The sequence below is a fragment of the Tenrec ecaudatus genome, chromosome 7 (genome assembly GCF_050624435.1).
Source record: "Tenrec ecaudatus isolate mTenEca1 chromosome 7, mTenEca1.hap1, whole genome shotgun sequence".
NCBI lineage: Eukaryota > Metazoa > Chordata > Mammalia > Afrosoricida > Tenrecidae > Tenrec > Tenrec ecaudatus.
Genome location: NC_134536.1, coordinates 109,487,196 through 109,496,815, shown reverse-complemented (window position 1 = coordinate 109,496,815; position 9,620 = coordinate 109,487,196).

Below are 9,620 nucleotides of genomic sequence, written 5' to 3'. Positions count from 1 at the left end.
GGTGCAAGCAACAGGGCTTTGCATTCATACAGGAGCAGCATTTCCCTGCCAGGTGCGCTGTGGGGATTCCAGCAGACAGCAGTTCCGAGTTCTGAGCCTGCCCTGACACATTCCTTCTTCACCAGAGGACAGGCACCATTGCCCGCTGTTTCCCGCCAGAGGCACTGCTGTCTGATCAGGCTCGACCAGGTCTGCGGAGCCGCTGTTCACAGGGCCGGCGGCTTAAGCGATGAACATCTCCGCCTACCAGGGAGCCTAGGACATGGCTTTGCGGTAACCGCTGGAGTCGTCTGTGTGCCCCCGCCGACTCTCACGACGGCAGCGCATTGCAGGTTCCCCAGCGCCAACGTCTAAGCCTGCCCCAGCCATTCCCAGCTGGCATAGGAGGTGGGTGCTATGGCCTGTGCCTCTCTCAGCACCCATTATGGCCCCAGCATTTTCCGGCTGGTGTAGAAGGCTCGCCCCTGTGGTACTGATTCCACCTGTGTAAGCTTTGGCCCACAGGCTCAGCTCTACAGGCCTGCAGGGACCTGGGAGGGCTTGCTGATCTGAAGTGCATTTTCCCCCACATAGCCCGACTCCGGAGGCCAGATCAGCACCACGTCCTGTGACAGCGAGGCCTCACCCACCTCCACCTTCTATTAAGCATCACTAGAACTTGGAAGGAAAAGAAGGGGGGAAATGTATATTTATCTCACGCTGGTTTCTCTCTTTTACTTTCTGTGTTGTCTTTTCTGTCTTCTTTCTTTCTCCTTTTTCATGATTCCTAGTACTTCTCTTCTGCCCAATTTCTATAAATTCTCCTTCTATCTTTTTTTCATCTCCTTCCACTTCTACTATTATCACTTCTTTTCTTTTATTTTCTCTCCTGTTTTATAGCTTCTCCTTCTTCCTCTCTCTCCAAATTTTTCTTTTTTTCTCCCAAAATTTTGTTAAAACTTATTTTTAACTTTTTAAATTATTTTTTTAGTTAAAAAAGGGTTGCTAAGGGTACACTGACAAACCAGTTCAAAGCAGCCTGAGGGCACTCATTGAGGCTACAGTCCCCATTCAAGTTGCTGAAACATCTCACCACCGGGGTCAGTAAGCCTTTGGGGAACTCTGCCTACACAGCAGTCTGACCCATCCCTATAGCAGGTCATAGGCAGTTTCCTGAAAGAATCCTTAACAGTAACACAGATAAGGTTACCCTGGCCTTCCAGAAGCATGGGGTCTTTGAAAGGGATTGAGGAAAAATCAACAGACCACATGACTCCCAACCAAAAAAAAAAAAGAGAGAGTGAGACAAAACATAATTGCAGGGCTAACATCTCTCGTAGAAGAAACAGATACAGATCTACCACAGAAGGAAATCTTCAGAAGTCTGCCCGCAGTAATACAGCAGTGGAGGGAAGCAACCCAGAATAAGGATGCAATGATAGAGGAGATGAAGTCCACAATAGAGTGGATGAAATCCACCCACCAAAGGGAACTGTAGGAGTTAACAGAGGAGGTAGCAGAAGCCACACACAAGGTCACAGAATTTACAATTAGGCTTGAGGAGGCAGAGAACCCTATAAGTGACCTCGAGGACATTCAAACAGACCTAAGCGAGAAAGACAGATAGGAAAATTAAAGAAACAGAAGACAGCGTGAGATCAATGACAGATGCTATGAAGAGGAATAATATTCGAATAATTGGTCTACTGGAGCACAACACAGCACACAAGCCGACAACCATGATAGCAAAGGAATTTCTGGAAGAAAACTTTCCCATCCTAACAAGGAAGAACCAGGCACTCATACAGGAAGCAGAAAGGATGCCAGCTAGACTATATCCCAAGAAGAACATGCCAAGACATGTAATAGTAAAAATATCCAACTTAGAGGAAAAGAGAAAATTTTACAAACAGCAAGAGAAAGGAAGACAGTCACATACAAAAGAGCACTAGTAAGAATATGCTCAGACCTTTCAGCAGATACCATGAAGAGGAGGAGAGGATGGAGCAACATCTTCCAAAAGCTATAAGAAAAAAAATGCCTCCCCCAGAATCCTGTACCCTGCCAAGTTATCCATTAAGATAGCTGGTGAGATAAGGGTCTTCCAGGACATGGAAAGACTCAAAGAATATGCTTCAAGACACCCAACCCTGCAGAAGATACTGGCTGACTCACTATGGCCGGAGGATCAGCCTTCACCAAGAACAAACAGGAAACCAGCATATATTCCATCTCCATCTAGAACCCAATATGTCAGCAACAATTACCAGGATAATAACAGGGTCTCAGATGGAAAAGAGGACAAGATAGAAACTTTCCACTCACACTGATATGAAGGGAGATAGGTATAGATCCAAAACACAGAACAGGGTATGACAACTATTAATACATAGATAGTGAAAACAACTCTGAATCCAATGAACTTAATTCACACATTAAAAGAAAAAGGCTGGAGGGCAGGCTCAGAAAACATAGTCCATCAATCTGTTGCCTGTAAGAGACACATCTTAATTTAATAGACAAGAATATGCTAAGAATAAAGGGTTGGCAAAAAGTTTACCAATCAAATTATAACTCCAAAAAGGCAGGGGTGTCTATCTTAATCTTCAACAAAATTGACCTCAAGATCTAAACTATAAAACGAGACAGAGAGGGACACCGCATAATATTCCAATGTTCAGTAAATCATGAAGCACTTAGCTTATTGAATACTTACGCTCCTAATAATGGTGCGGCGAATTCCGTCAAACAACCTATTAAAAAGATGAAAAAAGAAATCACGGAATCAACAATCATAGTAGGTGACTTTAACAGTCCACTATCAGAGAAAGACACATCACGGGAAAAAAGCCTAACAAAGAGGCCATCGAGCTAAATCATGTAATTAGGCAACAGGGCCTGATAGACATCTATCTATAGAGCTTTCCATCCAAAGGCAAAAGATTTCATATTCTCTACAAATCCACATGGATCTTTTTCAAGAATAGACCACATGATGGGACATGAGTCCAGCCTGCCTAAATTCAAACACATAGACAACTTTCTCAGATCACCATGACATAAAGCTGGATATTAATAAGAAGATGTCCAGAAAAGCAAGGGCAACCAATTTGAGTATGAGCAACGATCTCCTGCGACATGAATGGGTACAGGCCTAGCTCAGAGAGGATAATAGGAAGTTTCTAGAAACTAATGAGAATGAGAATACAACATATCAAAACTTATGGGACACTGTGAAGGCAGTTATCACAGGTAACTTGATATCATTAAATGCATATATGAAAAAAGAAGAAAGGCGTATGACAGATATGTTAACACAAAACCTCCAACAACTAGAACAGAGTCAGCAGAAAAACCCATCCAATAGCAAGAGAAAAGAAACAATAAAAATCCGTGTGGAGTTAAACCAGTGGGAAGACAAGAAAACAAGGCAAAAAATAAATGCAGCTAAAAGCTGGTTCTATGCATGGTTAACAAAATTGACAGTCCTCTGGAAAAGCTTACCAAGGATAGAAAGGAACAAACATCAATAGCCAGGATGAGGGATGAATCAGGGGCAATAACAAGAGACTCCAATGATATTAAAAGGATAATGACAAAGTACTATGATGGTCTGTATTCTAATGAATTCAGAAACATGGGAGACATGGATAAATATTTGGAAAAACTGTCTCTCCCTAGATTATCTGACAGAGACCAAGAACCTCAATAAACCCATAGCGAAAGAAGAAATAGAGAGGGTCATCAAAAACCTACTGGAAAAAAAAGCCCTAGGGCCAGATTGTTTCACCACAGAATTCTGTCAAACATGCAAGGAAGAGTTGATACTGATCCTCCACAAAGCATTCCATAACATAGAAGAGGATGCAAACTCCCAAATTCATTTTACGAAGCCAGCATTACTTTGATATCCAAACAGGGCAAAGACCCCACAGGTATAGAGAATTACAGACCAATATCTCTAATGAACATAGATGCAAAAATCCTTAACAAAATATTGGCCAATAGAATACAAAAGTATATAAAACATATCATCCATCACAACCAGGTAGGATTCATCCCCTGGATGAAGGGATGCTTTACCATAGAAAATCCATCAATATTATACACCACATCGAGAAGAAAAAGGATAAAAACCATATGATAATATCCATAAATGCAGAAAAAGCATTTGACAACATCAAATACCCATTCCTAATCAAGACACTCATGAAGATAGGATTGGAAGCTAATTTCCTCAAGCTGATACAAGCTATCTATGAAAGACCAATGGCTCACATCATAGTCAATGGAGAATAGACAAAAGCAATTACACTGAAGAAGAGTACAAGGCAAGGATGTCCCTGCCCCCATTTCTATTCAATATCATTTTGGAGGTTCTGACTGACAACATAAGGGGGCAGAAGGACATCAAAGGGATCCAAATGGGAGAGGAGGAGGTGAAACTATCGCTATTTGCAGACGACATGGTTCTGTACATTGAAAACCCCAAAAACTCCACAACTGAAGTACATACAGCGATAGAGGAATATAGAAAAGTAGCAGGATACAAGATCAATAAACAGAAGTTGGTGGGTTTTCTATACATATCAGACAGGACCATGGAAGAGGAGATAAAGAAGGAAGTACCCTTCACAGTAGCTAAGAACAAACTGAAATACCCAGGAATATATTTAACAAAAAACACTAAAGAGCTATACAAGGAAAACTATAAGCCTCTACCACAGGAAACAAAAAATGACCTCTACAGAGGGAAGAACACCCCCCGCTTGTGTATTGGAAGGCTCAACATAGTAAAGATGACAGTCCTATGTAAAGCACTTTAAAAATTCAATGCTATACCAATTCAAATGTCATCAACCTTCTTCAAAGAATTGGAAAAACTGGCCACCAATTTCATATGCAGAGGGAAGAAACCAAGAATTCGCAGAGAACTCCTCAAGAAAAAGGACACAATTGGAGGACTCACCTTACCCAATTTTAATGCCTATTACAAGGCTACAGTGGTTAAAACAGTGTGATACTGACACAATGACAGCCACTCAGACCAGTGGAAAAGAATAGAAAACCCAAGAATAAAACCATCAGCATATTGACATCTGATTTTCGACAAGGGTCCCCCAAACCATCAAGTGGGAAGTGGATGCCCTTTTTAACAAGTGGTGCAGGAAACAATGGATGTCCACATGTAGAAAGATGAAACAAGACGTTTACCTCACCCCATGCACAAGAATAAATTCAAGGTGGATCACAGACCTAGAAGTCAAACCAAAAACCATCAGCACCATCAAGCAGGGAATTGGAACTAACCTTAGAGCACTGGCCGAGGGAACTCATAGACTCACTGCAATAGGGAAGGGTACATACATAGGTGAACTGGAAATCAACAAAAGGACTTTAATAAGAATAAAGCACTTGTGCACCTCAAAAGACTTCACCAAGAGGGTGACAAGACATCCCACAGACCGCGAGAAGATTTTTAGTAATGACACATCAGACAAAGGGCTCAACACCATCATGACCTGCAAAAAGAGGAAAACAGTTAACCTCCTAAGGAAGTGGGCAAAGAACTGAAAAGAACTTTCACTAAGGAGGAGATCCATATGGCCAATAAGCATATGATAAAGTGTTTCAGGTCCTTAGCCATAAAAGAAATGCAAATCAAAACAACCATGAGATACCACCTAACACCCCTGAGGCTATCCCAAATCAGCTAATCAGAGAGCAACAAGTGTTGGAGGGGCTGTGGTGAAGTGGGAACCCTCCTGCACTGCTGGTGGTCATGTAGATTTGTACAGCCACTGTGGAAAGAAATCTGGAGATACTTAAAGAAAATGGAAATTTATCTACCTTAGGACCCAGCCATCCCTCTATTGGGCATGTACCCAGTGGAAGCAACAAATAAAACACGACTAGTCATCTGTATATTGTGGCACAATTCACAATTGCAAAGACTTGGAAAGAGCCTAAGTTTCCATGAGTGGATTAGTACACTCTGGCACATTCACACAATGGAGTACTATGCAGCCCTGAAAAGCATGGACGATCACATGAAACACATCGTCCTTTCATGGGAAGAGCTGGAAGGAATCATGTTAAGTGAGGTAAGCCAAACTTGAAAGTACAGCTATAACATGAGTCCTCTGAGGTAAGTACAATCAGCATGCCAGGAATAGAAGAATAAACACCTATGTCACAATAAACTGGTGGAAGCATAGGTAATTGGAGGGAGGGCAGGACACACCAAGGGAGGTACATGAGAGCCCAACCTAAAGAAGGAGAAGGAGGGGGGCAGGTGGAGGGAGAAGCGGAGTGGGGAGAAACCAATTGGATGGCATGGTGGGACTAGGGCACTATCCCACCCAGGGGAGATTATTGGTTGTGTTCCCACAGAACTGGAACATGCGTATGGACCACACCATAACACGCCAAACCAGGAGGGCAACGTAACACGTGGAGGAATCCATAAAGAGACTGGACCATATGCCGGCCCCAACCATAATTAGCCCGACCCCCACCATCGAAGGGAGTACCACAGAAAATGAAAATAGATCGTCTGGTGTGGGAAAGGAACTGACATAACACACCACACCCTGAAGGAAGCTGAAGCAAAGGAAGGAGGAAGAACGGAGCCGAGCACACCTGGGCCCACCAAGCTCAGAGGACGATAGCCCGGCTCGAAGGGCCCAATGTACAGAGAAGACAATATAGCCAGCCTCACGGTGAGGTGCGACATCTTGCACTGACCCATGGCTCTAAAAGGGACAGCGACTGAGTGCGACAGTGTGCGACTGAGCTGATCCCACCACACTGAGGCAAAATACTGGGGGTGTGCAATGGAGGGGTGGGGGAAGCAGAGCAAGGGGGTCCCGAGGGAGTAAAAGAATGGACTTTGGGGCCAGGACGTGGCACCCCATCAGTCTCGTCTGGAAAACACTCCTAAAGGTCAACAAACAGACCTTGAACTACTAAGAGCCTTTTTTTTTTTGCTGTCTTTTTGTTTGGTTTTTTCTTTTTTTCTCTTCTTTTAAATTTTGTATATCAATAGCTTTTTGTTTGTTAGTTTGTTGGTGTTGCTGCTGTCGAAGCCATGTTCTTATGTGCCACTTTCGGGCTGTCAAAGTCATCTGCATTTTTATGCACATATTACTATATCTGCAGGTCCACCTAGATAAGAGGCTGAACAAACAATGTGAGAAGAAAATAATGGGACCAATGGTCCTGGAGGGACTTGAGAGTGTGGGAGAAATGGAGGAGGTGTTGGTCAACCCAGGGACAAGGGAACAACGAATGGTTCAAAACCAGTCAAGGGAGGGGATGGGAGGACTGACAGGCAAGGTAACTGAGAGGAAATACTGACACCAGAATGAAGGCTGAACATGGTAGTGGGACAGGAGGAAAGCATAGGGAAATAGAGGAAAGGAGTAGGAGGCAAAGGGCATACATAGAAGCCTAAATACAGACATATACATATGTAAATATATTTCTGATAATGAGGGAAATAGACCTATGTGCATATATTTATAGGTGGACATTGGGCCTCCTCATGCACATTCCCTAAATACAAGAGCACCTTGCTCAGCTAAAAGGTCATTCCATCATACCCACCTTCCCGACATGATTGCCAAAGACAGACGTGTGCATAAGCAAACATGGTAAAGAAAGCTGATTGTGCCCGGCTATCAAACGATATTGTCTTAAAGGCTTGAAGGCAAACAAGCCGTCACCTAGCTTGGAAGAAACAACACCCACAGAAAAGAAACACACAAGCCTAAGAGAACACATGTTATTGAAGGGATCAGGTAGCAGACAGCAAAGAATAAAAACCATCATTGTGTGATCATCTTCCCCACATAATTGCTGAATACAAATGTGTGCATAAGTAAGTGTGGTGAAGAAGGCTGATGGTGGTACAGTTGGGATCTGGAAACACAGGGAATCTAGGACAGATGAACCCCTCAGAACCAACGTGAGAGTGGCGATACCTGGAGGGAAGGGTGGTACAAAGGGGCAACTTATCTCAGGGATCTACATATAACCTCCTCTCTGGGGGATGGGTAACAGAAACGTGGGTGAAGGGAGATGCCTGGCAGTATAAGATAAAATAATAATTTATAAATTATTAGGGGTTCATGATGGAGAGGGCAGCGGGGAGGTAAAAAGGAAAATGCGGAACTGATTCCAGGAACCCAAGCAGAAGGCAAATTTTGAGAATGATGAGGGTAACACAATTACACAATTAATGCATGTCTGGATTGTGATAAGAGTTGTATGAGCCCCAATAAAATAATTAAATAAATAAATATATATATATATATATATATATATATATATATATCATGCAATTTTTATAGGGTTCAAATTTAACTATTTTTAAACCAATGATTTATTGTATTTCTCTATTTATTACAACATAAGATAGATATTATTATCTATTATATACTTTAATGTTTTCAGTTACTACAGTAAAAAATAATGTATGGGAAATAGCATACTTTCTCCTTACTATGATGAGGGTTGGCTGTAATTGATGACAAATTGAACTTTTCTGTGGAAACCACATTGGAGAAGGGATATAAATACCAATGGTCAATATTAGCATTTCATATACATATCAATGGGAAAAGTACCATTTTTTGGTTCTATTGCCAAAGCAACTATAGAGTCTTAATTATCTGTGGTGTGAAACTAGAAAACTTGTTAGTTCCATAGTTAGGACATAATATCTTTTTTAAAAACCCAATATATTACAAGGGGTGAACATATTGCTTACATATTTAATATTAATTTCTTTCTTTAAAAAATTTATTTATTAAACCATTTTATTTGGGACTTGTACAACTTGTATCACAACCCATATATCCATTCATTGTGTCAAGCACATTTGCACATTTGTTGTCATCACCATTCTCAAAATATTTGCTTTCTACTTGAGCCCTTCGTATCAGCTCCTCATTTTCCCCCCTCATAAACTACTCCCTCACGAACCCTGAATAATTCATAAATTATTATTTTGTCACGTCTTATACTGTCTGGCATCTCCTTTCACCCACTTTTCTGTTGTTCATCCCCCAGGGAGGAGGTTATATGTAGATCCTAATAATTAGCTCCCCCTTTCTACCCCATCCTCCCTCCATCCTCCCAGTATCGCCATTCGCACCACTGGTCCTGAAGGGATCATTTATCCTGGATTCCCTGTGTTTCCATTTCCTATCTACACCAGTGTACACCCTCTAGTCTAGTCAGATTGGAAAGGTAGAATTGGAATCATGATAGTCGGGTGAGGTTGGGGGAAGTATGTAGGAAAGTTATATGTTTCATCATTGCTACACTAAGCCCTGACTGGCTCATCTGCTCCCCCTGAGCCTTCTGTAAGGGGGTGTCCAGTTGCCTACAGATGGGTCTTGGGTCTTCAAACAGCACACCCCCTGATCCACAATGATATGATTTTTTGTTCTGATGATGCCTGATACCTGATCCCTTTGGCACCTTGTGATCACACAGGCTGGTGTGTTTCTTCCATGTGGGCTTTCTTGCTTCTGAGCTTCAATCCTTTAAGGCCCCAGATGCTATATCTTTTGGTAGCTGGGTACAGATACCATAACATGTCATATTTAAAGTACATCAAGCATTATTATACA